At 44.0% G+C, this 25,000-nt stretch overlaps 1 pseudogene; it reads left to right on the top strand.

The window, feature by feature from the left end:
- The first annotated feature begins 1,054 nt into the window (after positions 1-1,054).
- Positions 1,055-4,980, top strand: LOC121844709 (annotated as a pseudogene).
- The last annotated feature ends 20,020 nt before the right edge of the window (positions 4,981-25,000 follow it).

Genomic DNA, 25,000 nt, shown 5'->3' with positions numbered 1-25,000 from the left:
ATCATGTAGTTTACATGTATTGATAATATCTAATGACTTCAACTTTCAACTGTCTATCAAACCTATTCATTTGCTGACGAAAGAGACATACACTGTATTCCCTACAGAAATGAGGGATATTTCCCAAATGGCACGCCATGGGCCCTGGTCTAAAGTAGTGCACTACCCCTATGGGCCCTGGTCTAAAGTAGGTTCCTACCCCTATGGGCCCTGGTCTAAAGTAGGTCCCTACCCCTATGGGCCCTGGTCTAAAGTAGTGCACTATCCCTATGGGCCCTGGTCTAAAGTAGGTTCCTACCCCTATGGACCCTGGTCTAAAGTAGTGCACTACCCCTATGGGCCCTGGTCTAAAGTAGTGCACTACCCCATGGGTCCTGATCCAAAGTAGTGCACTACCCCATGTGTCCTGATCTAAAGTAGTGCACTACATAGGGACTAGGGTGCCATTTGGGAGGCAGACCTACAATGATGAAAGAGAACTACGCCTACAGAGACCAACAGATGGTATATATATCAGTTATGGCAGTATCTAATAAGAGCATGATGGCATTGGTGTTAGTTTCAGTATTACATCAAACCATGCATCATTTACTACAAAGCCAGTCAGAGGAAATTTCATTAGTTGATCAGCTAGAACCACTAATCACGAAGCGCCCGTCATGGCTCTGGTCAAAAGTAGTGTACTATGTAGGGGAATAGTGTGCCGTTTGGGACGCAGACAAGCGTTCATTCTAAGATGACATCAACCCAGACATCCCCCTCCCCACATACCTTCTCCTGATTCTCTTCCTCTTCCCCCTCATCATACCCACATCACCAAAGAACTTCCCCAGAATGTGTCAAAACTACCTGTTTCCTAGGGATTCCAACCCAAGACCCCCTGCTCTGCTGCTAAAAAAAAAAGGTGTTAATGAGCGGCCGTGTGTTGGTGTTTGATTTAAAGGAAACTTCGCTCAGTCAGAGAACCCACAACCTCACACCTCTATCGTTTCTGCCTCTGCCTCAACTATATAAATACTTGTCTGTCTTAGCCTCAGCATCAGTCAGACAGACACAGGAGAACAAGACTTGGGTCGTCTCAGCTACAAGGCGGTCTCGTTAAGTCAACTCAAGTCAAGGCCTTTGACTGAAGTTACCGTACACCGATTGAGGACTATTGAGCTTTGAGGGATCTTCAGCGTGACGTTGAGGGCCATGGATGTGTTATCAAGGGCTGTGATGTGTTTCTGCTTGATGGGCTGGATGACTTTAGGATGGAGTAATGCTGCTCAGTACACATCAATTAACATGAAGAGCAACATAGACAAACTGAAAGTCCACTATGTAAGTATCATACACATTATTAACTGGGTAAACAGGGGTGTCTCCTGACAGACAGACAGAACAGGGAGATCTCCTTCCTAATGGGAGGCCAACAGTAGGACAGAACAGGGAGATCTCCTTCCTAATGGGAGGCCAACAGGCCAGGGAGATAGGAGGCAGAACAGGGAGATCTCCTTCCTAATGGGAGGCCAACAGTAGGACAGAACAGGGAGATCTCCTTCCTAATGGGAGGCCAAACAGGGAGATCTCCTTCCTAATGGGAGGCCAACAGTAGGAGGCCAACAGAACAGGGAGATCTCCTTCCTAATGGGAGGCCAACAGTAGGACAGAACAGGGAGATCTCCTTCCTAATGGGAGGCCAACAGTAGGACAGAACAGGGAGATCTCCTTCCTAATGGGAGGCCAACAGGGAGAACAGGGAGATCTCCTTCCTAATGGGAGGCCAACAGTAGGACAGAACAGGGAGATCTCCTTCCTAATGGGAGGCCAACAGAACAGGGAGATCTCCTTCCTAGGACAGAGGACAGGGAGGGAGATCTCCTTCCTAATGGGAGGCCAACAGTAGGACAGAACAGGGAGATCTCCTTCCTAATGGGAGGCCAACAGTAGGACAGAACAGGGAGATCTCCTTCCTAATGGGAGGCCAACAGTAGGACAGAACAGGGAGATCTCCTTCCTAATGGGAGGCCAACAGTAGGCCAGAACAGGGAGATAGGAGGCCAGAACAGGGAGATCTCCTTCCTAATGGGAGGCCAACAGTAGGACAGAACAGGGAGATCTCCTTCCTAATGGGAGGCCAACAGTAGGACAGAACAGGGAGATCTCCTTCCTAATGGGAGGCCAACAGTAGGACAGAACAGGGAGATCTCCTTCCTAATGGGAGGCCAACAGTAGGACAGAACAGGGAGATCTCCTTCCTAATGGGAGGCCATAGGACAGAACAGTTCCTTCCTAATGGGAGGCCAACAGTAGGACAGAACAGGGAGATCTCCTTCCTTGGGAGGCCAACAGTAAAACCAAGAGGAGTTCCACACTTCCTGCCCAAGCAGGAAAGACTGAAATGAAACTGAAAATGATGACGTCATCATAACAGTGCATTTCCAGGTAGGCCCATAGACACCAGACCTGGCTCAAACACTTCCATCTGAGGTGAGCTTTAGCTTAGACGTAGCTTGGAGTTTGCACTTTTGGGACTACTCCATTGTTGCCATTGTACGTGACAAACTAAATGATGTATTTGAAGTTATTTGACCTATTTAGCCCAGGTCTGGGACAGACACTATACTCCTGTGATTAGGGGGGAGAAGAGTCAATCTATATGCAGAACAAACTGCAGCAAGTTGAAGGGAGAAAACAACTGATTGTCATCATGTCTTGTTCTTTCAGAAGATCTCCAAGGACCAGCTGTTCAACGGAAACCCTGTTTTCCCAACAAGGACACGTTTGAGGTAACATATAATGTTACACATTGTTATCCCATTCAGGCTAATATCACCAATGTGAAACTACTGCTTACCCTTGGGCTAGGCTGGAGACAAAACTACGTTTCAAGATTTTAAAAGTACAGGGAGATCTCCTTCCTTCTCTCCCTCAGGACAGTGACAGCGGAGGGTGTTGAATGGGAGTGTGGTTCTGGACGTGTATCTGAGTATCTTCAGCCAGATGCTGAACCAGACGGGGAACAGGGACCAGGAAATGATTGAGAGTCTGAAATATGTCAAGGGAAAATTCAGGATCTCCAGAAACACTATTTCCTGGGGAGGATACCTGGCTGAGGACACACCTGCAGAACCTGTGGGCCATCGAGGTGAGCTTCCCTCCATGAAGTAGAACACAGATCTGGTATAGTCTACTTTCACATGTTCATCGCTTAATATTTTAGCAGATGAAGTCACATAGCACAATGATCATGGGAGGCACTAATGCATCATTACATTGTTTTTTTAATGGGAATGATACATCCTTTAGACAATGCAACATTTAAATCAGCAGCTTTTCTGGCTACCATCATCATTGGCTGTAGTATAGTCTACTGTATAGACACCATCATCATTGGCTGTACTGGACAGAGGCCAAATGTAGTCTACTGTATAGACACCATCATCATTGGCTGTAGTATAGTCTACTGTATAGACACCATCATCATTGGCTGTATTTAGTAGTCTGACTATACTTGTATAGACACCATCATCATTGGCTGTATATGTCTTGTTCTTTCAGAAGATCTCCACTGTATAGACACCATCACATTGTCATGGCTGTATCACCAATGTATAGTCTACCCTGTATGGAGACACCATCATTTTAAACTGGCTGTATATGTGGTCTACTGTATAGACACCATCATCATGATTGGCTGTAGTATAGTCTACTGTATAGACACACATCAGAACCTCATGGCTGTAGTATAGTCTACTTTCACATGTTCATAATATTTTAGAGATGAAGTCACCATGACATCAATGGCTGTAGTATAGTCTACTGTAAATCAGACACCATCATCATGGCTGTAGTATAGTCTACTGTATAGACACCATCATCATTGGCTGTAGTATGGTCTACTGTATAGACACCATCATCACGGCTAGTATAGTCTACTGTATAGACACCATCATCATGGCTGTAGTATAGTCTACTGTATAGACACCATCATCATGGCTGTAGTATAGTCTACTGTATAGACACCATCATCATGGCTGTAGTATAGTCTACTGTATAGACACCATCATCATTGGCTGTAGTATGGTCTACTGTATAGACACCATCATGACGGTAGTATAGTCTACTGTATAGACACCATCATCATGGCTGTAGTATAGTCTACTGTATAGACACCATCATGACGGTAGTATAGTCTACTGTATAGACACCGTCATCATTGGCTGTAGTATAGTCTACTGTATAGACACCATCATCATTGGCTGTAGTATAGTCTACTGTATAGACACCATCATCATGACGGTAGTATAGGCTACTGTATAGACACCATCATGACTGTAGTATAGTCTACTGTATAGACACCATCATCATTGGCTGTAGTATAGTCTACTGTATAGACACCATCATCATTGGCTGTAGTATAGTCTACTGTATAGACACCATCATTATGACTGTAGTATAGTCAGTATAGACACCATCATCATTGGCTGTAGTATAGTCTACTGTATAGACACCATCATCATTGGCTGTAGTATAGTCTACTGTATAGACACCATCATCATTGGCTGTAGTGTAGTCTACTGTATAGACACCATCATCATTGGCTGTAGTGTAGTCTACTGTATAGACACCATCATCATTGGCTGTAGTGTAGTCTACTGTATAGACACCATCATCATGGCTGTAGTATCGTCTACTGTATAGACACCATCATCATGACACCTGATGAACTAAGTACCTGATAGTTAATGCCTGTATCTTCTGTCTCAGACCAGTGACACCACAGTCCAGGGGAAGGCTCTGTCCGAGTTCATTACCATCTACGAGAAAGCCTCCAAACTGGCCCTTAAGTTCCATCTGAAGAAGGACAACCGCAGGAAGAGACGGCAAGCCCAGAGGCTCAAATCACACATCATGTAGATGACCAATCGTGTCTACTGTGAAGGCTAGGTGTAGGGTGAAGATACACCTGGAAGCTGACCTTGGGTCAGTTTAGCATTTCCCCTCTAACGGTGAAGGTTAGGATTGGGGGAGGGAGCTGATCCTAGATCTGTACCTAGGAGAACCCCCCACAAAAAGCCACAGTTGAGATACATATTGAAGTAAAATATTTCCTTGATACAAAATACCTCAACTGGACATCTATTTATAAAATCTATTTATTTAATCTATGAAATCACGCACAATACTCAATGGTATATTATCATTGATAAGAGTATTTATTTTTCTTGAATCAATAAATTTATATTTATTATTCATTATCTAGAAAATGTTTATTTTTTTTTATAAATAGTTATTTATTGCAAAATCTGTAAAGTCTATGACTGAATAAACAGACACTGAGGAAACAGCTCTGATGACTGATATCTATACACACACACACACACACACACACACACACACACACACACACACACACACACACACACACACACACTAATCTATGTTTGGTGCTGTATGGAAATATCACACATTGACTGATTTACTTTTATAATTGTTCTTGTATTGAAACCTAAACCCTCTCCTGCATGGGGCCCACACAACGGCCGTGGCCCAAATGGGCGGCGTCCTGGTCAAAGGAAGGGCACTATATAGGGGCTAGGCTGCCATTTGGGATGCCCACAAGATAACACCACAACATCCGTCTTCAGAAACAGGAATAAACCAAACACACTAAACACCCCACTAACCTAACATAAACACACTAACCTAAACACCCCACTAACCTAACATAAACACACTAACCTAAACACCCCACTAACCTAAACACCCCACTAACCTAAACACCACACTAACCTAAACACCCCACTAACCTAAACACCACAACAACCTAAACACCACAACCTAAACACCCCACTAACCTAACCACCACACTAACCTAAACACCACAACAACCTAAACACCACAACAACCTAAACACCACACTAACCTAAACACCACAACAACCTAAACACACTAACCTAAACAGTTGTGTTTAAAGGTTTAAGATCAACACTTACAGTTGAAGTCAACATGCACTTAGGTTGGAGTCATTAAAACTTGTTTTTCAACTTCTCCACAAATGTCTTGTTAACACACTAAGGTTTGACAAGTCGGTTAGGACATCTTCTTTGTCCTAGACTGCCACGGCTTTCGAAAGAACTGGACCAAAGCGCAGCGTAAATATTCCTTCATTTTTTAAATGCCGCCAACAATAAACAATCCACAACACCCATGACGCTTAAGGGCTATGTGCCACAAAGACAACATCCCACAAAGAAAGGAAGGAAAAAGGCTACCTAAGTATGGTTCTCAATCAGAGACAACGATAGACAGCTGTCCCTGATTGAGAACCATACCAGGCCAAAACATAGAAACACAAAACATAGAACGCCCACCCCAAATCACACCCTGACCAAACCAAATAGAGACATTAAAAGGCTCTCTACGGTCAGGGCGTGACATTGACACAAGTACTTTTTCCAACAATTGTTTACAGACAGATTATTTCACTTATAATTCATTGTATCACAATTCCCGTGGGTCAGAAGTTCACATACACTAAGTTGACTGTGCCTTTAAACAGTTTGGAAAATTCCACAAATTATGTCATAGAAGCTTCTGATAGGCTAATTGACATAATTTGAGTCAATTGGAGATGTACCTGTGGATGTATTTCAAGGCCTACCTTCAAACTCAGTGCCCCTTTGCTTGACATCATTGGAAAATCAAAAGAAATCAGCCAAGACCTCAGGAAACAAATTGTAGACCTGCATAAGTCTGGTTCATCTTTGGGAGCAATTTCCAAATGCCTGAAGGTACCACGTTCAAACAATAGTACTCAAGTATAAACACCATGGGACCGGAAGGAGACGCGTTCTGTCTCCTAGAGATGAACGTACTTTGGTGCGAAAAGTGCAAATCAATCCCAGAACAACAGCAAAGGACCTTGTGAAGATGATGGAGGAAACAGGTACAAAAGTATATATATCCACAGTAAAACAAGTTCTATATCGACCTAACCTGAAAGGCCGCTCAGCAAGGAAGAAGCCACTGCTCCAAAACTGCCATAAAAAAGCCAGACTACGGTTTGCAACTGCACATGGGGACAAAGATCGTACTTTTTGGAGAAATGTCCTCTGGTCTGATGAAACAAAAATAGGAGTGTTTGGCCATAATGACCATAGTTATTTTTGGAGGAAAAAGGGGGAGACTTCCATGCCGAAGAACACCATCCCAACCGTGAAGCACGGGGGTGGCAGCATCATGTTGTGGGGGTGCTTTGCTGCAGGAGGAACTGGTGCACTTCACAAAATAGATGGCTTCATGAGGAAAGAAAATGGTGTGGATATATTGAAGCAACATCTCAAGACATCAGTCAGGAAGTTAAAGCTTGGTCGCAAATGGGTCTTCCAAACAGACAATGACCCCAAGCATACTTCTAAATTTGTGGCAAAATGGCTTAAGGACAACAAAATCAAGGTATTGGAGTGGCCATCACAAAGTCCTGACCTCAAACCTATAAAAAATGTGTGGACAGAACTGAAAAAGCATGTGTGAGCAAGGAGGCCTACAAACCTGACTCAGTTACACCAGCTGTCTGGAGGAATGGGCCAATATTCACCCGTACCTTATTGTGGGAAGCTTGTGGTAGGCTACCCAAAACGTTTGACCCAAGTTAAACAATTTAAAGGCAATGCTACCAAATACTAATTGTAGTGTATGTAAACTTCTGACCCACTGGGAATGTGATGACAGAAATAAAAGCTGACATAAATCATTCTCTCAACTATTATTCTGACATTTCACATTCTTAAAATAGTGGTGATCCTAACTGACCTAAGACAGGGAATTTGTACTCGGATTAAATGTCAGGAATTGTGAAAAAGCGGAGAGTTTAAATGTATTTGGCTAAGGTGTATGTAAACTTCCCACTTCAACTGTATGTGTATCCTTGTGTGAATTCTGATGTCATATTGCTGTTATGTTTTCTCTACACATCTTATCTGTCTTGTGTGAATTCTGATGTCATATTGCTGTTATGTTTTCTGCACACATCTTATCTGTCTTGTGTGAATTCTGATGTCATATTGCTGTTATGTTTTCTCTACACATCTTATCCGTCTTGACAGTTTTTTTCTGGGAACATAAAATAATTATATTCTAAAAAAAAAATAGACAAACTCAAACAATTCACCTAAGAATAGACAATGACAGCTCAGCTAAAATGCCAAACATCCGCTAGGGATTGAGCATGTGTCCATTAGGCCTATGGATTAAAAAACATGTATCACCATGAATTAGATCGGGCAATAAAAGCATCACTTTTATTCCATAGGCTGGGATCCTCACTATGCAGTTCTGGCAAGAGCGCATTTTTCACCGGCTGTCCACTGGTTTCAAAAACAATGATTGATAGGCAGCTTAAACTTCTTGAATTCAGCCATTATTGGGTTGAAATACACATTTTAGATTTGTGAACAGCCATCCTCAACAACCACAATCCGTAAGGGGCAAATAGCTACATGAGAGAGCAGCAGTGTGATTCACATCAACGCGCTATGTAGATATCAATAATAAGTGATCGTCCTAGACTTCACCACTGGTTTCATCCGATATTATTACTTATATAACACCTCCAAGTGTTTATTCAAATTGGAAGAGATTAAATTAAACACGGACTACTTCTTGCTAATCAGGAAACTCTTGGGTGGTAGACTGTCATTACAATTGCTTCATGGGAACCTGGTAAAATGATGTTTGTAGCCTAGTGTACCTAGCCACCGAATGGCTCACAATTCACTGTTAGTATGCAGTCAAAACTATAACCACTTTTGGAGCTAACTAGCACTCTGAAATCATATTCTGATGTTGACAGCAGATGGGAGTTGGATTCATAACATTGCTAACAAAATATACATTTTGAGAAAACTATTTATATTAAGTGGCTAGCTAGCTAGTGTTAGCAACGTTTGGTGGTCAATGAGACCGAGAGCTAGCTAACCAGCTGAGCTAGCAAACAATATATCAAAAGTATAATTTCAGATTCGAAAAATATTGCATCAACAGGCTCTGCATTACAGGAATCACAGTAGCAAGTACTCCTGGTGCACTGTTAAATTATTTAGCCATTTAAACTCTCCATTTTTGCCATAGCCCTGACAGGCTTTCATTCATTTAAACATGAGATTGTCTGAGGTGTCAGACTCAACGACAGTTAATATACATTGGAGCGCTGCGATTGGTTGCCCACATTTCTGGGGCGGGGCTTAGCGAAGAGTCAATCATTTCAAAGCTATTCATCCAATTTCTCACCATCTAATCCAACAATCTACTCACTATTATCCATGGGAAAAACTCACTATTATCCATGGGAAAAACTCACTATTATCCATGGGGAAAACACACTATTATCCATGGGAAAAACTCACTATTATCCATGGGAAAAACAAACTATTGTCCATGGCAAAAGCATTTTTACTTTTGCCCTTGCACTAACATACCTGATTCAACAAAAGGCTTGATTATGAGATGGTCCCCAGGACCAGGTTTTAGAGAACCCTGAGTTAGTAAACACTGGGTTAGTAAACACTGGGTTAGGGGTAGTAAACACTGGGTTAGTAAACACTGGATCAGGAAACACTGGGTTAGTAAACACTGGTTTAGGGTTAGTAAACACTGGGTTAGGGTTAGGAAACACTGGGTTAGTAAACACGATCAGTAAACACTGGTTTAGGGTTAGTAAACACTGGGTTAGTAAACACTGGTTTAGGATTAGTAAACACAGGGTTAGAAGACACTGGATCCGGAAACACTGGGTTAGTAAACACTGGATTAGAAAACACTGGATTAGAAAACAGTAAAACACTGGTTTAGGGTTAGTAAACACTGGGTTAGGGTTAGGAAACACTGGGTTAGGGTTAGGAAACACTGGGTTAGTAAACACTGGGTTAGGGTTAGTAAACACTGGGTTAGTAAACACTGGTTTAGGGTTAGTAAACACTGGGTTAGGGTTAGTAAACACTGGGTTAGGGTTAGTAAACACTGGGTTAGGGTTAGTAAACACTGGGTTAGTAAACACTGGGTTAGGGGTAGTAAACACTGGGTTAGTAAACAGTGGGTTAGGGTTAGTAAACACTGGGTTAGTGTTAGAAAACACTGGGTTAGTAAACACTGGGTTAGGGTTAGTAAACACTGGGTTAGGGTTAGTAAACACTGGGTTAGTAAACACTGGGTTAGGGTTAGTAAACACTGGGTTAGTAAACACTGGGTTAGTAAACACTGGTTTAGGGTTAGTAAACACTGGGTTAGGGTTAGTAAACACTGGGTTAGGGTTAGTAAACACTGGGTTAGGAAACACTGGGTTAGGGTTAGGAAACACTAGGTTAGGGTTAGTAAACACTGGGTTAGGGTTAGTAAACACTAGGTTAGTAAACACTGGGTTAGGGTTAGTAAACACTGGGTTAGTAAACACTGGGTTAGGGTTAGTAAACACTGGGTTAGGGTTAGTAAACACTGGGTTAGTAAACACTGGGTTAGGGGTAGTAAACACTGGGTTAGTAAACAGTGGGTTAGGGTTAGTAAACACTGGGTTAGTATTAGAAAACACTGGATTAGTAAACACTGGGTTATAAAACAGTGGGTTAGTAAACACTGGGTTAGAAGACACTGGATTAGTAAACACTGGGTTAGAAAACACTGGAATAGTAAACACTGGGTTAGAAACACTGGGTTAGAAAACACTGGGTTAGAAAACACTGGGTTAGAAAACACTGGGTTAGGAAACACTGGATTAGTAAACACTGGGTTAGAAAACACTGGGTTAGTAAACACTGGGTTAGAAAACACTGGAATAGTAAACACTGGGTTAGAAAACACTGGAATAGTAAACACTGGGTTAGAAAACACTGGGTTAGAAAACACTGGGTTAGGAAACACTGGATTAGTAAACACAGGGTTAGAAGACACTGGATCCGGAAACACTGGGTTAGTAAACACTGGATTAGAAAACACTGGATCAGTAAACACTGGATCAGTAAACACTGGTTTAGGGTTAGTAAACACTGGGTTAGGGTTAGGAAACACTAGGTTAGGGTTAGTAAACACTGGGTTAGGGTTAGTAAACACTGGGTTAGTAAACACTGGGTTAGGAAACACTGGATTGGGAAACACTGGGTTAGGGTTAGTAAACACTGGGTTAGTAAACACTGGGTTAGAGTTTAGTAAACACTGGGTTAGGGTTAGTAAACACTGGGTTAGGGTTAGTAAACACTGTGTTAGGAAACACTGGGTTAGGGTTAGTAAACACTGGGTTAGGGGTAGTAAACACTGGGTTAGTAAACAGTGGGTTAGGGTTAGTAAACACTGGGTTAGAAGACACTGGATTAGTAAACACTGTGTTAGAAAACACTGGAATAGTAAACACTGGGTTAGAAAACACTGGGTTAGAAAACACTGGGTTAGAAAACACTGGAATAGTAAACACTGGGTTAGAAAACACTGGAATAGTAAACACTGGGTTAGAAAACACTGGGTTAGAAAACACTGGGTTAGAAGACACTGGATTAGTAAACACTGGGTTAGAAAACACTGGAATAGTAAACACTGGGTTAGAAAACACTGGAATAGTAAACACTGGATTAGAAAACACTGGGTTAGAAAACACTGGGTTAGAAAACACTGGGTTAGAAAACACTGGGTTAGGAAACACTGGGTTAGAAAACACTGGAATAGTAAACACTGGGTTAGAAAACACTGGGTTAGAAAACACTGGGTTAGGAAACACTGGGTTAGAAAACACTGGGTTAGGAAACACTGGATTAGTAAACACTGGGTTAGAAAACACTGGGTTAGAAAACACTGGGTTAGGAAACACTGGATTAGTAAACACAGGGTTAGAAGACACTGTATCAGTAAACACTGGTTTAGGGTTAGTAAACACTGGGTTAGTAAACACTGGTTTAGGGTTAGTAAACACTGGGTTAGGAAACACTGGGTTAGGGTTAGTAAACACTGGGTTAGGGTTAGTAAACACTGGGTTAGTAAACACTGGGTTAGGGGTAGTAAACACTGGGTTAGGGTTAGGAAACACTGGGTTAGTAAACACTGGGTTAGGGTTAGGAAACACTGGGTTAGTAAACACTGGGTTAGGGTTAGTAAACACTGGGTTAGGGTTAGTAAACACTGGGTTAGTAAACACTGGGTTAGGGTTAGTAAACACTGGGTTAGGGTTAGTAAACACTGGGTTAGGGTTAGTAAACACTGGGTTAGGGTTCGTAAACACTGGGTTAGTAAACACTGGGTTAGGGTTCGTAAACACTGGGTTAGTAAACACTGGGTTAGGGTTAGGAAACACTGGGTTAGGTTAGGGTTAGGAAACACTGGGTTAGGGGTGGTAAACATTGGGTTAGGGGTAGTAATCACTGGGTTAGGATTAGGAAACACTGGGTTTGGGGTAGTAAACACTAGGTTAGTAAACACTGGGTTAGTAAACACTGGGTTAGTTAGGAAACACTGGGTTAGTAAACACTGGGTTAGGGTTAGGAAACACTGGGTTAGGAAACACTGTGTTAGGGTTAGTAAACACTGGGTTAGGGTTAGTAAACACTGGGTTAGGGTTAGGGAACACTGGGTTAGGGTTAGGGAACACTGGGTTAGGGTTAGGGTTAGGAAAGAGTGGGTTAGGAAACACTGGGTTGGGATTAGGAAACACTGGGTTAGGAAAGCACCTTCAGTTTCTCTGAATATCCATGGTTAGACAAGCCCCCTCTGTCTCCCAATATCCATGATCAGACAAGCCCCTTCTGTCTCTCCCAATATCCATGATCAGACAAGCCCCCTCTGTCTCTCCCAACATCTATGATCAGACAAGCCCCCTCAGTCTCTCCCAATATCCATGATCAGACAAGCCCCCTCAGTGTCTCCCAATATCTATGATCAGACAAGCCCCCTCAGTCTCTCCCAACATCCATGATCATCCATTCTTTCTCATCCCATTGTCCTTTCAGATCCCCCTCCTCTGACTTCAACAGTGTTTGTCATACAGACAGTCCCCCTCCCACTTCAACAGTTTATTATAGGATGCAGACAGTCCCCCTCCTCCCATACAGACTTCAACAGTGTTTATCATACAGACAGTCCCCATCCTCCCATACAGACTTCAACAGTGTTTATCATACAGACAGTCCCCATCCTCCCATACAGACTTCAACAGTGTTTATCATACAGACAGTCCCCATCCTCCCATACAGACTTCAACAGTGTTTATCATACAGACAGTCCCCATCCTCCCATACAGACTTCAACAGTGTTTATCATACAGGTCAGACTTCAACAGTTATCCTCCCATACAGACCAGGTGCTTTATGTTACATCCCCATCCTCCCAAAGACTTCAACAGGCATCCTCCCCATTCCCTATATTCAGTGTTTACATACAGGGCCCCATCCTCCCATAGGACTAGTAGTGCATCATACTACAGGGCCCATCAGGACTAGAAGTGCACTACCACAGGGCCCATAGGACTAGTAGTGCACTACTACAGGGCCCATAGGACTAGTAGTGCACTACTACAGGGCCCATAGGACTAGTAGTGCACTACTACAGGGCCCATAGGACTAGAAGTGCACTACTACAGGGCCCATAGGACTAGTAGTGCACTACTACAGGGCCCATAGGACTAGTAGTGCACTACTACAGGGCCCATAGGACTAGTAGTGCACTACTACAGGGCCCATAGGACTAGTAGTGCACTACTACAGGGCCCATAGGACTAGAAGTGCACTACTACAGGGCCCATAGGACTAGTAGTGCACTACTACAGGGCCCATAGGACTAGTAGTGCACTACTACAGGGCCCATAGGACTAGTAGTGCACTACTACAGGGCCCATAGGACTAGTAGTGCACTACTACAGGGCCCATAGGACTAGTAGTGCACTACTACAGGGCCCATAGGACTAGTAGTGCACTACTACAGGGCCCATAGGACTAGTAGTGCACTACTACAGGGCCCATAGGACTAGTAGTGCACTACTACAGGGCCCATAGGACTAGTAGTGCACTACTACAGGGCCCATAGGACTAGTAGTGCACTACTACAGGGCCCATAGGACTAGAAGTGCACTACTACAGGGCCCATAGGACTAGTAGTGCACTACTACAGGGCCCATAGGACTAGTAGTGCACTACTACAGGGCCCATAGGACTAGAAGTGCACTACTACAGGGCCCATAGGACTAGTAGTGCACTACTACAGGGCCCATAGGACTAGTAGTGCACTACTACAGGGCCCATAGGACTAGAAGTGCACTACTACAGTGCCCATAGGACTAGTAGTGCACTACTACAGGGCCCATAGGACTAGTAGTGCACTATATAGGGAATAAGGTGCCATTTGGATGCACCCCAAGACGATAGAGAGAGAGAGTAGTCTATTTTACTATAATATAGGAATGGCTATTGAAAACACAGACTGGTAATTCCCCTGCAGATGTAGAATCTTAATTTGACCACCCTGTTGCAGGAGAACATTTTTAAACCTGTATTTAAGGTTTGAAAAGGCTTTTGAAGTCTGACATATCAGACTTGCTTTTCCCTTACGAAAAATGCCATTCATTATAAAATAATTCACATTTCCAGTTGTTGCAGGATTCTTTTTCTACTCTCGCAAACTGGCTCAAATTAAGATCCTACATCTGTATGTTCATTGTGATGAGATGGTACAAAGATGGTACAAATGTCTTGTGGCCTGGCCTGTCTAAAATTATGAAACATCTCCTTAAGGCGAACAACATTTGTATCAGTATCAGAAGTGCAGATACTGTAACTGCAGCCCGAGACTCTAGCAAAGACTCTAACAAAGATTCTAACAAAGACTCTAACAAAGACTCTAACAAAGATTCTAACAAAGATTCTAACTCAAATGTATACAAGCAAACTTTGTCGTGATGAAATGTGAAAAATATACAATGAGCATGCTCTGCTGTCACTGATGATAAACTGAGTCATATAACAAACACACACGTCTGCAGACTTGTTAGGGCAGACAAGGAGGACACACAGGGAGGAGAGACAGGGAGGACACACAGGGAGGAGAGACAAGGAGGACACACAGGGAGGAGAGACAGGGAGGACACACAGGGAGGAGAGACAAGGAGGGCAGACAGGGAGGGCCGACAGGGAGGGCCGACAGAGAGGGCCGACAGGGAGGGCCGACAGGGAGGGCCGACAGGGAGGGCCGACAGGGAGGGGCGACAGGGAGGGCAGACAGGGAGGGCCGACAGAGAGGGCCGACAGGGAGGGCCGACAGGGAGGGCCGACAGGGAGGGGCGACAGGAAGGACAGACAGACAGGGCAAACAGGGAGGGCAAATAAAATAAAATAAAATTGTATTAGTCACATACACATGGTTAGCAGATGTTAATGTGAGTGTAGCGGAATGCTTGTGAAGACAGGAAAGACAGGGCAGGCAGGCAGGGAGGAGCCTGTCCCTTCACACTTCATGTGGTTACAGACCAAAGCAGGTCCAACAACTATTTTTTGTGAAGTTTAGAAATACAATCAGTTGAGTCTGAGAAATGATAATGATCTAGCAGAGGACTGGTTTTGTTTGTATACACAGACAACCACACACACACACACACACACACACACACACACACACACACACACACACACACACACACACACACACACACACACACACACACACACACACACACACACTCAATAACTCCATGAGAGGATAATTCTGTCCCCTTGTTGCTTTAGTCATTGAAGTTAACCAGAGAAGGAGGATGTCATATTACATACACTGTTTCATGGTTCCCAGGCCCATCATTCAGGACCTAAATACATCGCTCATATTACGAGGGTGTGCTGTGATTTGTTTCGTCAACACAATGTGGAGCTGGGATTTTCCTGTAAATGTTGTACGATGCTAATGATAGTCACTGTGGACACAAAGCCTTAATGTACAAGTACCAGGAAGTAGGTGAATAAACCACACCTGAGCTGCGTTTCAAACTCATAAAAGACACATCCACATCCACTTATCCTCGCCTTATGCCCTTGGGCGAATCACCCTCGGCTATATTTGTCATCGATCCCAATTAATTTATTTTTAATTTTGACCTTTTTTTAACTAGGCAAGTCAGTTAAGAACAAATTCTTATTTTCAATGACGGCCTAGGAACAGTGGGTTAACTGGTCTAGGAACAGTGGGTTAACTGGTCTAGGAACAGTGGGTTAACTGGTCTAGGAACAGTGGGTTAACTGGTCTAGGAACAGTGGGTTAACTGGTCTAGGAACAGTGGGTTAACTGGTCTAGGAACAGTGGGTTAACTGTCTATGAACAGTGGGTTAACTTGTCTAGGAACAGTGGGTTAACTGGTCTAGGAACAGTGGGTTAACTGGTCTAGGAACAGTGGGTTAACTGGTCTAGGAACAGTGGGTTAACTGGTCTAGGAACAGTGGGTTAACTGGTCTAGGAACAGTGGGTTAACTGGTCTAGGAACAGTAGGTTAACTGGTCTAGGAACAGTGGGTTAACTGTCTATGAACAGTGGGTTAACTTGTCTAGGAACAGTGGGTTAACTGGTCTAGGAACAGTGGGTTAACTGGTCTAGGAACAGTGGGTTAACTGGTCTAGGAACAGTGGGTTAACTGGTCTAGGAACAGTGGGTTAACTGGTCTAGGAACAGTGGGTTAACTGGTCTAGGAACAGTGGGTTAACTGGTCTAGGAACAGTGGGTTAACTGGTCTAGGAACAGTGGGTTAACTGGTCTAGGAACAGTGGGTTAACTGGTCTAGGAACAGTGGGTTAACTGGTCTAGGAACAGTGGGTTAACTGGTCTAGGAACAGTGGTTAACTGGTCTAGGAACAGTGGGTTAACTGGTCTAGGAACAGTGGGTTAACTGGTCTAGGAACAGTGGGTTAACTGGTCTAGGAACAGTGGGTTAACTGGTCTAGGAACAGTGGGTTAACTGGTCTAGGAACAGTGGGTTAACTGGCCTAGGAACAGTGGGTTAACTGGTCTAGGAACAGTGGGTTAACTGGTCTAGGAACAGTGGGTTAACTGGTCTAGGAACAGTAGGTTAACTGGTCTAGGAACAGTAGGTTAACTGGTCTAGGAACAGTGGGTTAACTGGTCTAGGAACAGTGGGTTAACTGGTCTAGGAACAGTGGGTTAACTGGTCTAGGAACAGTGGGTTAACTGGTCTAGGAACAGTGGGTTAACTGGTCTAGGAACAGTGGTTAACTGGTCTAGGAACAGTGGGTTAACTGGCCTAGGAACAGTGGGTTAACTGGTCTAGGAACAGTGGTTAACTGGTCTAGGAACAGTGGGTTAACTGGTCTAGGAACAGTGGGTTAACTGGTCTAGGAACAGTGGGTTAACTGGTCTAGGAACAGTGGGTTAACTGGTCTAGGAACAGTGGGTTAACTGGTCTAGGAACAGTGGGTTAACTGGTCTAGGAACAGTGGGTTAACTGGTCTAGGAACAGTGGGTTAACTGGTCTAGGAACAGTAGGTTAACTGGTCTAGGAACAGTGGGTTAACTGGTCTAGGAACAGTAGGTTAACTGGTCTAGGAACAGTGGGTTAACTGGTCTAGGAACAGTAGGTTAACTGGTCTAGGAACAGTGGGTTAACTGGTCTAGGAACAGTGGGTTAACTGGTCTAGGAACAGTGGGTTAACTGGTCTAGGAACAGTGGGGTTAACTGGTCTAGGAACAGTGGGGTTAACTGGTCTAGGAACAGTGGGTTAACTGGTCTAGGAACAGTGGGTTAACTGGTCTAGGAACAGTGGGTTAACTGGTCTAGGAACAGTGGGTTAACTGGTCTAGGAACAGTGGGTTAACTGGCCTAGGAACAGTGGGGTTAACTGGTCTAGGAACAGTGGGTTAACTGGCCTAGGAACAGTGGGTTAACTGGTCTAGGAACAGTGGGTTAACTGGTCTAGGAACAGTGGTTAACTGGTCTAGGAACAGTGGGTTAACTGGCCTAGGAACAGTGGGTTAACTGGTCTAGGAACAGTGGGTTAACTGGTCTAGGAACAGTGGGTTAACTGGCCCAGGAACAGTGGGTTAACTGGCCCAGGAACAGTGGGTTAACTGGTCTAGGAACAGTGGAACAGTGGGTTAACTGGTCTAGGAACAGTGGTTAACTGCCTTGTTCAGGGGCAGTTAAATGATTAGCCAAGCAAGGGAAGTTTGCAATGTAAGCTCCTCAGCCTTCGTTTTTTTAGTCTTGTGTGCGAGTGTACAATTATGTTCACTCCTGGGGGCCTGAAACGCCCCATAATTCAATTCGCGATGATTGTACATCAGCTAAGAAAAGTTAACCAAAACTTAAAACCTCAACGTCAATATGGAGTCAACATACAAGTGTAAGTAAGAGGCTGAAAATACAAATCGTCGCGGGACGAACGAGTGACGAACTTCCGGGCAAAGGCGGTCCATTTATAATTCACTCCTTCCTTACCCCCTCGCCCCTCACCCCTCGCCCCTCACCCCTCGCCCCTTGCCCTGCAAGTGTAAACTCGTCTGACGTCACGGAACGTCATCAGAAGTGTCCACTTAATTTGAGGGCTGAGGGGATAGTGTGTGTCTGTTAAGTGTTTGGAATGCAGCCCAAAGGTCTGTACAGTACCAGGAAGTAGGTGAATAAACCTCACCAAAGGACTGTACCAGGAAGTAGATGAATAAACCACACCAAAGGACTGTACCAGGAAGTAGGTGAATAAACCACACCAAAGGACTGTACCAGGAAGTAGGTGAATAAACCACACCAAAGGACTGTACCAGGAAGTAGGTGAATAAACCACACCAAAGGACTGACCAGGAAGTAGATGAATAAACCACACCAAAGGACTGTACCAGGAAGTAGATGATTAAACCTCACCAAAGGACTGTACCAGGAAGTAGATGAATAAACCTCACCAAAGGACTGACCAGGAAGTAGGTGAATAAACCTCACCAAAGGACTGACCAGGAAGTAGGTGAATAAACCTCACCAAAGGACTGTACCAGGAAGTCGATGAATAAACCTCACCAAAGGACTGTACCAGGAAGTAGATGAATAAACCTCACCAAAGGACTGACCAGGAAGTAGGTGAATAAACCTCACCAAAGGACTGACCAGGAAGTAGGTGAATAAACCTCACCAAAGGACTGACCAGGAAGTAGATGAATAAACCTCACCAAAGGACTGACCAGGAAGTAGATGAATAAACCACACCAAAGGACTGACCAGGAAGTAGATGAATAAACCACACCAAAGGGGAAATACAGGAAGAGTCACTGATACACTGAGATGAGAAAGTTATTATACTGTACATTACAATGATATAACAGCCCTCAAAAGATATATAATGTTTAGGTGACATTGTGACCCCATATAAGCCAAACTAGCATCATGTCCAGGGGGTGTTCTGGTACATCAAGCTGCCTCACTACAGAAACAGGAGATAGACTAGTGTCCTGTCCAGGGGGTGTCCTGGTACATCAAGCTGTCTCACTACAGAAACAGGAGATAGACTAGTGTCCTGTCCAGGGGGTGTACTGGTACATCAAGCTGTCTCACTACAGAAACAGGAGATAGACTAGTGTCCTGTCCAGGGGGTGTACTGTACATCAAGCTGTCTCACTACAGAAACAGGAGATAGACTAGTGTCCTGTCCAGGGGGTGTACTGGTACATCAAGCTGTCTCACTACAGAAACAGGAGATAGACTAGTGTCCTGTCCAGGGGTGTACTGGTACATCAAGCTGTCTCACTACAGAAACAGGAGATAGACTAGTGTCCTGTCCAGGGGTGTACTGGTACATCAAGCTGTCTCACTACAGAAACAGGAGATAGACTAGTGTCCTGTCCAGGGGTGTACTGGTACATCAAGCTGTCTCACTACAGAAACAGGAGATAGACTAGTGTCCTGTCCAGGGGGTGTACTGTACGTCAAGCTGTCTCACTACAGAAACAGGAGATAGACTAGTGTCCTGTCCAGGGGGTGTACTGTACATCAAGCTGCCTTACGATACACTCTTAGGAAAAAAGATGCTATGCAGGACCTAAAAGGGTCCTACGGCTATCCCCATAGGAGAACCCTTTGAAGAACCCGTTTTGGTTCCAGGTAGAACCATTTGGGTTCCATGTAGAACCCTTTCTACAGAGGGTTCTACCTGGAACCAAAAGGGGTGCTGCTATGGGAACAGTCAAAGAACCCTTTTGGAACCCATTTTTTAAGAGGGCCATGTATTTATTTAACTAGGCAAGTCAGTTAAGAACAAATTCTTATTTTCAATGACGGCCTAGGAACAGTGGGTTCAGTTAGAGAGAGACAGACAGAGAGAGACAGAGAGAGAGAGACAGAGAGAGAGACAGAGAGAGAGACAGAGAGAGAGACAGTTAACCCACTGTTCCTAGGCCGTCATTGAAAATAGGAATTTCTTAACTGACTTGCCTAGTTAAATAAATAAACTGCCTTCTTAAAAAATGTGGAACCCAAATGGTTCTTCCTTCCGAGTTTACACTTGCCTTGTTCAGGAGCAGGATAACAGATTTTTTACCTTGTCAGCTATGCAGGGCTGTTCTGGCTTGGACAAGGCTATTCACTATTTACTTACTACACAAGTCTAAATGAGTTGTCTGCATGGGTTATGCATGGTTGTCAGTAATGTTGCATAATCTCATTCATGGCAGCATTCATTGTTCTAAACAGGAGTCATTTGTTTATTTGAGCATGTGCAGTGTAATTTACCTTCATAGGCAATAGATACACATTCCTAAACCCATGTCAGCAAAAGTGGGTGTGAGTGAAGTCATGTGGCTTGGCTGTAAACACTTAGTGACAAAAACTTCCAAAATGAACACATTGAATTTATCAGAACTGAAGGTACCATTGCAGCAGGTGTGTATGAGAAAGGAGAGAGAGAGACAAAGAGAGAGACAGAGACAGAGGAATGAATGAAGAGTAAAACTCCCTCCTCAGTTGACAGCTTCCTGTCTGCCTGGTATCTTTTGTCATTTTAAAGAAACAGAGAGAGAGAGAGAGAGACAGAGAGAGAGTGTGAGAGAGAGAGAGAGAGAGAGAGAGAGAGACAGAGACAGAGACAGAGAGAGAGAGAGACAGAGAGAGAGAGAGAGAGAGAGAGAGAGAGAGAGAGAGAGACAGAGAGAGAGAGACAGAGAGACAGAGAGAGAGACAGAGAGACAGAGAGAGAGAGACAGAGAGAGAGAGACAGAGAGAGAGTGACAGAGAGAGAGAGACAGAGAGAGAGAGAGACAGAGAGAGACAGAGAGAGAGAGACAGAGAGAGAGACAGAGAGAGAGAGAGAGAGAGAGAGAGAGACAGAGAGAGAGACATGAATGAACAGGAAACCCCCATCCCTCATACTGTAGTATGTAGGTAACCAGCCAGCATGCTGACGGGGAGTTAAACCTGTGTCTGATCCATCTTTCTCCTCAGATACAATCTCTTCAGTTGGGCCCATCACTCATTGTATCAAAGGCAGCTCAATACCTGCAACATAACTGATACCTACTGATAGGTATTGCTATATCCTGTCATTGCATTGCATTCAATTCATTGCACTTACCACTCTTATTGCTATACTAGAGCATAATAACTATGAGTATTGGCAAGTAGAGCTGACAGTCAAGTCTAGAGTTTGCATGCTGCTTCCTGGGGTCCTACTGTACTGCAGTTGCTGACAGGCTGGCTAAGCAGGTGCCTGAAGATAAAGCTGAAGCTGAATTTCCATTGGACTTTGTGTACAATTGGACAATAAAGGAATCTTAACAGGGGTCCTTGTACTTTTTATTCCCCCCACATCAAATGTTTATTATTTTAATTGATAGGATTCATAAAACACGTGTGCCCCCACCAACACCACCCACCAAGAACATCTGATAGCATATGTTGCATCTAATATAAATAAATATATATTAAATAGTACATCTATTGAACAATACATCACAATACAGACATCAGAAATAGTTACATATGATTCATGGATGTATAAGTCAGTTGGATAAATGCTCCAGAGTGGACAACTTGGCCCTGTGGATCCTGGCCGTGGAGAGTGGACACCCTGGCTCCTGTGGATCCTGGCCGTGGAGAGTGGACACCCTGGCTCCTGTGGATCCTGGCCGTGGAGAGTGGACACCCTGGCTCCTGTGGATCCGGGCCGTGGAGAGTGGACACCCTGGCTCCTGTGGATCCTGGCCGTGGAGAGTGGACACCCTGGTCCTGTGGATCCTGGCCGTGGAGAGTGGACACCCTGGTCCTGTGGATCCTGGCCGTGGAGAGTGGACACCCTGGTCCTGTGGATCCTGGCCGTGGAGAGTGGACACCCTGGCTCCTGTGGATCCCGGCCATGGAGAGTGGGACACCCTGGCTCCTGTGGATCCTGGCCGTGGAGAGTGGACACCCTGGCTCCTGTGGATCCTGGCCGTGGAGAGTGGACACCCTGGCTCCTGTGGATCCTGGCCGTGGAGAGTGGACACCCTGGCTCCTGTGGATCCGGGCCGTGGAGAGTGGACACCCTGGCTCCTGTGGATCCCGGCCGTGGACAGTTCCATAAGGACACCCTGGTCCTGTGGATCCGGGCCGTGGAGAGTGGGACACCCTGGCTCCTGGGATCCGGGCCGTGGAGAGGGACACCCTGGCTCCTGTGGATCCCGGCCGTGGACAGTTCCATAAGGACACCTTCCTTAAATGTGAGCAGCCATTTTGCTGCATTGGAATCCACCATGTTATTTGTAGTTGTCTCCATTGGCGATCTGACAAGTTATCACACTCTCTTATCCAGATGCACTTCCAGTAGCGAGTCACTACATTTTTTGTACTTTTTCATACAAAGAAGCATCACTATTGGATCTAATGGCAACATTTTGGTCCAATAAGCACAGAGATTATAATGTTGTCTTTCCCCCTAGAACTCAACAACCCCCCCCCTGGGGCATTTCCCAGCACATGCTGAAAACATTCACGGATTTCACAACACACTGCGTGCCCTTGGTCCCCTACTCCACCAGTACCACATATTTACAATACAAAATCCATGTGGACGTGTGTGTATAGTGCATATGTTATTGTGTGTGTGTGCGTGTGTATGCACAGTCCCCGTTGTTCCATAAGGTGTATATGTATCTGTTTTTAAATCTGATTCTACTGCTTGCATCAGTTACCTGATGTGGAATAGAGTTCCATGTAGTCATGGCTCTATGTAGTACTGTGCACCTCCGTAGTCTGTTCTGGACTTGGGGACTGTGAAGAGACCTCTGGTGGCATGTCTCGTGGGGTATGAATGGGTGTCCGAGCTGTGCGACAGTAGTTGAAACAGACAGCTCTGGGCATTCAACATGTCAATACCTCTCATAAATACAAGTAGTGATGAAGTACATCTCTCCTTCCCTTTGAGCTGGAAGATAACATGCATGTTATTAATGTTAACTGTGTACATCCAAGGGTCAGACGTGCTGCCCTGCTCTGAGCCAGTACCGACTGAACAGTTGTCCAGGAGCGACAAAACCAGGGTCTGTAGGACCTGCCTTGTTGATGGTGTTGTTAAGAAGGCAGAGTAGGGCCTCATCATGGACATACTCCCATCTTAGCTTCTGTTGTATCAACATGCTTTGACCATGGCATTTTACAATCCAGGGTTACTCTAAGCAGTTTAGTCACCTCAAACTTTAGTTGAGGTTTATGGTTTAGTGAATTATTTTGTCCCAAATACAACTGTTTTAGTTTTAGAAATATTTAGGATGAACTTATTCCTTTGCCACCCACTTTGAAACTAACTGCAACTCTTTGTTAAGTGCTGCAGTCATTTTCAATCGCTGTAGTAGCTGACGTGTATAGTGTTGAGTCATCCGCACACACAGACACACTGGACTTAATCAAAGCTAGTGGCATGTTGTTTGTCAAGATTGAAAAAGTGAGGGGCCTAGACAGCTGCCCTGGGGAATTCCTGATTCTAACTGGATTATGTTGGGGCTTTCATTTAAAGAACACCCTCTGTGTTCTGTTAGATAATAATGTTAGTTTGGTAACTCTTTATCCACATTATAGCAGGGGGTGTAAAGCCATAACACATACATTTTTCCACATCAGATTATGTTCGATAATGTCAAAAGCCACACTGAAGTCTAACAAAACAGCCCCCACAATCTTGTCAATCATCAATTTCTCTCAGCCAATCATCAGTCATTTGTGTAAGTGCTATGCTTGTTGAACGTACTTCTCTATAAAGCGCTGAAAGTGTTTGACCAGATAACATTGTATCTGGTCAAACACCATTTTTCAAAAGTTTACTAACGGTTGGTAACAGGCTGATTGGTCGGCTATTTGAGCCAGTAAAGGTTTTACTACTATTAGGGGCGGAATAACTTTAGCTTCCCTCAAGGCCTGAGGGCAACACACTTTCTAGTAGGCTTAAATTTAAAATATGGAAAATAGGAGTAGTATCATCTGACACACATCTGACATATCGTCAGACACGGGTTAGCTTGTCATTGTTGATAGAAAACAATATTTTTTCACCTCTTCCTCACTCACTTTGTCGTAATTCACAAATGCAATGCTTGTCTTACATAATTTTTTCGGTTAAACTTGGATGTGTAGTGTCAGCGTTTGTTGCTGGCATGTCATGCCTAAATTTGCTTATTTTGCCAATGAAAAAATCCTTAAAGCAAAATCAGTCAGTTTTGTGATGAATGAGCCACTTGATTCATGATGGAGCTGAATTTTTATTTTTTCCCAAAATGTTATTGAAGGTGCTCCAAAGCTTTTTACTATATTTTTTAATGTCATTTACCTTTATTTCATAGTGTTGTTTCTTCTTCTTTTAATTCAGTTTAGTCACATGATTTCTCAATTTTCAATATGTTTGCTAATAGGTTGTGCAGCCATTCCTTTTGCCTCATCCCTCTCAACCATTTTTCAATCAATCCGCAGGGATTTAACCGTTTCTACAGTCATTTTCTTAATGATTTTATATTATTAGCAACTGGATTAAAAATTTCAAAAAATTTGTCAAAT

Source organism: Oncorhynchus tshawytscha, unplaced genomic scaffold (assembly GCF_018296145.1).
Source record: "Oncorhynchus tshawytscha isolate Ot180627B unplaced genomic scaffold, Otsh_v2.0 Un_contig_9774_pilon_pilon, whole genome shotgun sequence".
NCBI classification, from domain to species: domain Eukaryota; kingdom Metazoa; phylum Chordata; class Actinopteri; order Salmoniformes; family Salmonidae; genus Oncorhynchus; species Oncorhynchus tshawytscha.
This window is presented reverse-complemented; position numbering and strand designations above follow the sequence as displayed.